The 6000-nt window shown below is 57.3% G+C and overlaps 1 long non-coding RNA gene across 1 annotated transcript; it reads left to right on the top strand.

Moving 5' to 3' along the window:
* The first annotated feature begins 1139 nt into the window (after positions 1–1139).
* Positions 1140–1769, top strand: LOC146397986 (uncharacterized). The gene is made up of 2 exons (XR_014820386.1): positions 1140–1218; positions 1347–1769. It is a non-coding gene; the product is annotated as an uncharacterized LOC146397986 (long non-coding RNA).
* Positions 1770–6000: the final 4231 nt, after the last annotated feature.

Below are 6000 nucleotides of genomic sequence, written 5' to 3'. Positions count from 1 at the left end.
CAGACAGGCTGTCCTGCACGTCCCACTAGACCCACAGAGCTGCCAGCATCCAAAGGCTGCTGCCCAAAGGTGGCCTCGCACGGGCAGTGCAGCCCGGGGAGCAAGGCCACGTGCCTGCTTCCAGATGGTTTTCAGAACAAGCTCAGAGTCACACGGCCACTTCAGCGACAGTGACGGCATTGCGATCTCAAGTCCACATCGCTGGTGATGGCTACTCCTTTGTGAGGAGCCATTCTCCTTGGGGTTCCAGTTGTGGCTCAGCAGAAACAAATCTGACTAGCATCCATGAGGACGCAGGTTCCATCCCTGGCCTCGCTCAGTGGATTAAGGATCTGGCGTTGCCGTGAGTTGTGGTGTAGGTCCCAGACTCGGCTCAGATCTGGCGTGGCTGTGGCTGTAATGTAGGCCAGTGGCTATACCTCCAGTTCAGCCCGTAGCCTGGGAACCTCCACATGCCACGGGTGTGGCCCTAAAAAGCAAAAGAAAAAAAAGAGCCATTCTCCAGCCGCAGATTTTCAGAGGAGGTCCCCCTGAACCATGGGGCTTCTGGCAAAATCTCATGTGGCAGAGAGGGGACAGAAGTTGAAACTGTAACGACTGCTCTCAGGGCACTTTGGGAAAGGCTTGCCCTGTCAACCCATCTCAGGAGGCTGTGTTTTTTTGTTTTGTTTTGTTTGTTTGTTTTTTTAGGGCCATACCCGCAGCATATGGAGGTTCCCAGGCTAGGGGTCCAAGCAGCGCTACAGCTGCCAGCCTGCACCACAGTCACAGCCACAGCAGATCCGAGCCATGTCTGCAACCTCCACCACAGCTCACGGCAACGCCAGATCCTTAACTCGCTGAAAAGGCCAGGGATCGAACCTGCAACCTCGTGGTTCCTAGTTGGATTCGCTTCCGCTGCACCACAGCAGGTACTCTCATCGCAGGAGACTTCACCCACAGCAGAAAGAGCCACAAGGTCAGTTCCAGGTCCCACATATCATGGCTGTCCCTCGCCCTCCTGTCTTCATCAGAGGCCGGAGAGAGACATGATGTCACCACGACTGCCAATCCCAGCGCCCACCCCCGGAAGCTCCCCCCCTTTCAAGGCCGTGCACTCTGCATAAACAGCTCCATTTCCCTTTTTAAACAGTCACAAAGAAAAAACAACAACGACACAACTCCCAAAGGACACAAAAGCTAGTGTCGGAGAGGTCCAACACTGGACCAATTATTCTGGTAATTTTTTAAGTTCTGTCCCTATTTTACTCACCAATTTCCTCTTTTAAAAAAAAGCGAATGAGTTTATAAATTCAGATTTATACCGTGATGATACTAAGAATAAAGGGTCAAAAACACGGTTACAGATGGAGAGCCCAGGCTACTTTCCACCTGTGTGATTCCAACTCGGCGACATCTGGAACAGGTGGAACCGCGGAGACGGCAGACAGTGGCAGAGAGATGGCGGGGGATGCAGGGAGGCAGCGAGGCGTGAGCACGGAGGACTCTGAGGCAGCGAGACTGCTCTGCACGGTCCTGAGATGGTGGAGACCCACAAAGAGTGCAACCAGGAGGGGCCCTGATGGAAACGGCGGGCTCCGGGTGTAGGTGCCCCGCCTGGACCGCGGGCGCCGCTCAGGCGGGGGATGCTGATGCTGGGGCGGGCTGTGCAGTGGTAGCAGCGGGGGGGATTCTGTGGGAAGTGCCCCAGCCTTCCCCTCAATTTACTGTAAACCTAAAACTGTTCTAAGAAGATGAAGTCTGGGAGCAAAAATAAAAATGCAAAGCTTAAGTCGTATGAGGAAGTGTGCCCCCGACGCTGGGCTTCCTGGCCCCCAAGACGAGAGCTAATCTGAGCGGGAGCCCAGAGCTCATGGGTTCGCTTTGCTCCGGGTGGTGAGGGGCAGGTCTGCAAGGCCTCTGCTAGCCCCACAACGTGTGCCCTGTGTTCACAGCCCCGCGGCTTTACCGGGAGAGGCCACTGACACGCTCTGCCCTGCCGGCCTCACCCTAACCAGGCAGGGCCACCGTCCTGGTGGGGAGGGACCAGGCGTCCGAATCAAGTCCTGAGTTCAGATGTTTTCACTGAACTGGGAGAGCATTTGGGTCCATCCTCATCGTCTGTGGCCCTCGGTCCCCTAGAACACAGGCCGGGGCCCTCTGAGGTCAAGGCCGAGGAGCTGGATGGCCGCCACGTAAAATCAAGCTGCGGACCACGGGAGACGTCCCCGCAGAGCTTCCGGAGGGCCTCTGGCGCTGGCCCTGCACAGGCCCGGGCTGAGCCCATCAGGCGCCCCTCCCCTCCCAGGGCCTTGGCCAGGCTGGGAGACAAACCCCGGAGAGGTTAACACTCAGGGTCATCACGTGAGACTCGCGAAGGCGCAAGAGGGGAGTCACTTTCCAAACAGCAAAGAGAGTCAGCCTGACGTGACTCACGAGGGGAGCGTCCAGGGAGCTGGGGCGGGGGGCGCGGGATGGGGACTGGAAGACACCAGGGTGGGGGGCCCAGCCGGGAACTTAGCGGGGAGCAGAAGCACCCTGGGAGGAGGAGCGGGGGGACCTCCCAGTGGAAGGCAGAGCAACTTGAGGAGCCGGCAGGCAGGAGCCAGATGTTCCGTGAAAAGCACTGGAGGAACCCAGAGGCTGGAAGGGGAAGGGACGGGGAGGGGCAAGAAAGAGCTGAGAGGCTTTGGGAGCAAGCAGCTTCTTCCCAAAGAAGCTGAAGCTGGGGGGCGGGGGGGACACAGCCCTAGAGTCAGCCAGTGGGCCAGATGAGGGCGATGCTGGCCTGAGGAACCCTGGCTTCCCCTGAGATGCCACCTGCAAGGGAGTGCCGCGGGCACAAGTCCAGGAGACGCTGCGTGCTCTGGGCACCCACAGAGACGGAGAGGCTGCAGGAAAGGATGCCGGCCATGTGGCCCAAGCCCGCACGTCCCAAGTCTGTCTGGACAGATTTAGGTGCTCTCAGCACAACCTAGGAGCACCTACTAACATCTGGCAGGATGCTGGTTTTTTTAGGTGGTGGATGGGGACGGAGGAGGAACGAATGAAAAGGCCCCGGGACGCAAGTGCTTAATAATCCTCATTACGTTTTGCTCCGGCACATAAGGAACAGAGGAGACTGCGCAGCAGCCACAGACGACCTGGTTTCCGAGGACGCGGCTCAGGAAGATGGCAGGCGGCCCTTTGAACCCACAGGAAACGTAACTTTGTCTCAACTGAGTTTGCACAAAGCCCCAAGCCAAGAGCAGGAAGGAGATCTTGTGCAACGGCAGATGCTGAAACGGGAGGAGGGATGGATTCGGGGCGTAAGGCTGGTCCAGCTGCAGTCACCCTTGACCCTCCTGGTCCAGGACACGCGTTCTGGTGATCAAGGTTCTGTGAAGTGGGTGCGACAGTGGCCTCGCCAGGAACCACGAGGCAGAGTCCATGGGGTCACGCGTGGCAGGCTTGCCCAGGCAGAGCGCCGCCTGCAGTCGGCATCTGTCACTCACACGAGAGCTTCTGCTCAGAGTGGCTCCTCTCCGCTGAGGTCCTTCTGAAGCTCTGGGGGCGGGGAGGCTCTGATGACGTGCAGCAGCTGGGCACATCCGCGTGCCATTTTAGAGAAGTCTGCCCATTTGGCACAGCTGTCCACTCTCTTGGAGTGAGGAGGTGAGTCAGTCGGGCCCTTGCTCTGGACCCCAGACTGTACATGGGAGTCCGTGCCTGGCACACAGGGGATCAGTTTCCCTGCTTGCTGGGCAAAGGATTCCAGTTTCCAACAGGAAGGAAAATAACAATGATGCTGACGATAATGAAAGCGACGGAGCTCCATGTCCAGGCACTGGGCCAAGAGCTGTTTCTGGTTTGGGTTTTTCATTTTATTTTCATGCATTAAAAAAAAAAAAATGTTTTAACGGCTGCACCTGCAGCACATGAAAGTTCCTGAGCTGGGGTCAAATCAGAGCTGCAGCTGAGGCCAACCCCACAGCCACACTGGTCCAGGTCGCAGCTGTGACCTATGCTGAGCTCGTGGCAACACCAGGCCCTTAAACCACTGAGTGAGGCCAGGGAGTGAACCCGCATCCTCACAGAGACAACGTCAGGTCCTTAGCCCACTGAGCCACAACAGGAACTCCTGGTTTGGGTGTTTTTTTAAAATACGCATCACCTCATTCATTCTTACAGCCCAGTGAGGTATGGGCTGTTACATACACACGCATACGTGCACGTGCACGAGGGATGGCCCACGTGCGTATTTACGTCCATGGTTCCTAGTCCTGTCCACTGAAAGGGCCCAGGGCAAAGACACCCCAGCAACGAGCACCGCTAGGGCCCCGGTCTTGGTCCCTGAAAGGAGCCGGGGCCCTCGGAGCAATGGCTGACCCTGGAACTGAGGTGGAGTATGTGCAAGTGACCCTGGAAGAACGTGGGGTGCTGGGAGAAAGTCAGAGCTAAGAAACGCAGGCGTGTCCTGTCCCAGGACACGGAGCAGATGGAAGGGGCTCCACCGCCAAATCTGGGGCACTCTGAGCACCAGACTCGCTAAGGATGCTCATCTGCCACAGGCCACTGGGAGCAGGAATCCGCAGTGTGCGCCATTAATGGGAGTACAAGCGGGAAAGGAAGGCTCCTTCTCACGGCCAGGACGCCGAGGCCGCCCCGTCCCTGGAGGAGCCCTGGAGATGGGCTCATCATTCTGCAGCCACCAGAGTAAAGGGCCCGGGGCAAGAATCACCGGTGAGGCTGAGTCCCGGGGGACGTGCCACCAGCAGCACTCCTGGGGCCATCAGAGCGGAGGCTCAGGTGCACACACGCTGAGTGGGAGGCCCGACGAGAGACGAAGGGGGTGCCAGGAGAGTGAGAACCACCCAGGTGCATTTCGGGGCCCCAGTGGGTAGGAGCAGCTGGAACCACGGGGCTGGTCATCCATCCAGGGAGCGGGCTCCGGAGCCCTGGAGGCTGGAGTCGTGGGGCGTGTCGGCAGGGGGTGGGCGGGCAGCGAGGCCAGGCGAAGAGCCAGCCATTGAGCGGGTGAGCCCAGATGGACGCCTCCATCCAAGCCGAGAGGCAGGGCTGGAGGCAGGGTCTCGGCTGAGGTGTGACCGGGAAGCAGGGTGTAGACACAATAGACGAAGGGTCAAACCTCCTGCGAGGCTCTCCAAACCTGCACCTGACTGCGCACGGCCGCACTGCCCGTAGTTGCCAAAGAGCGGAATTTACCCAAAGGCTCATCAATGGATGGTGGATAACGTGGTATATCCGTAAAATGGAAAACTCTTCAGTAATTAAAGGGGATGGAGTATTGACACAACCCACAACCCAGGCGAACCTTGACACAGAGGACTGAAAGGTGCACGCAAAACGTCCGGGAAAGGCCCACCCACAGGTCCGTGTCCACCTGGACTTTCAGGGAGCTGAGCGAAGGCACGTGGGCACGACAGGGTTGTCTGGGGATGATGAATATATTCTAAAATTGACTGTGTTCATGGCTGAACAACTTTGAAAATCTACCCAAACCACTGAGTTGTACCCTTTAAATGGGTGAATAGAGGGTATGGAGCTAGTATAGGGTATGGAGCTAGCCTTCCCCAAACCCGGAGTGTGCGTGTGCGTGTGCGTGTGCGTGTACACCTTGCAATGAGAAGGAAGTGTAATCTAGAAGGGAGAGAAGGAAGCAGAACCCGATGGGATCTTCCCAGCACAGACACTGCCCCCTCCCCACGTCCTCCGCCTGCCTCTCATCTGGAAAACCTTTAGCCAAAGAATAAATTAATCAGAGAAATGAGAAAACGCAGAAGCAAAGAAAAGCCATCAAACAGGACAAAATAATCCAAGTTACGTCATTAAACAAAGCCAAGGACCTTTAGTTCCTCCTCGAGGGCGACTGACAATAACCTGATCCATATCCTTTGGGCTGTTTGCAAGATCCTGCAACCCCCACCAGGGGACAGAAATTACCCACATGATGACCAGACTGTAGCCATGACATAGGCCGCTCCATCCTGCACAATTCCCAGCACCGACCCCGGAACCGGA

The sequence above is a fragment of the Sus scrofa genome, chromosome 12 (genome assembly GCF_054392235.1).
Source record: "Sus scrofa isolate SSC_HxYL_T2T_F1_AM1 chromosome 12, Sscrofa_HxYL_maternal_Yorkshire_Landrace_v2.0, whole genome shotgun sequence".
NCBI lineage: Eukaryota > Metazoa > Chordata > Mammalia > Artiodactyla > Suidae > Sus > Sus scrofa.
Note: the sequence above shows the minus strand (reverse complement) of the source record. Positions and strands in the feature narration are given on the sequence as shown.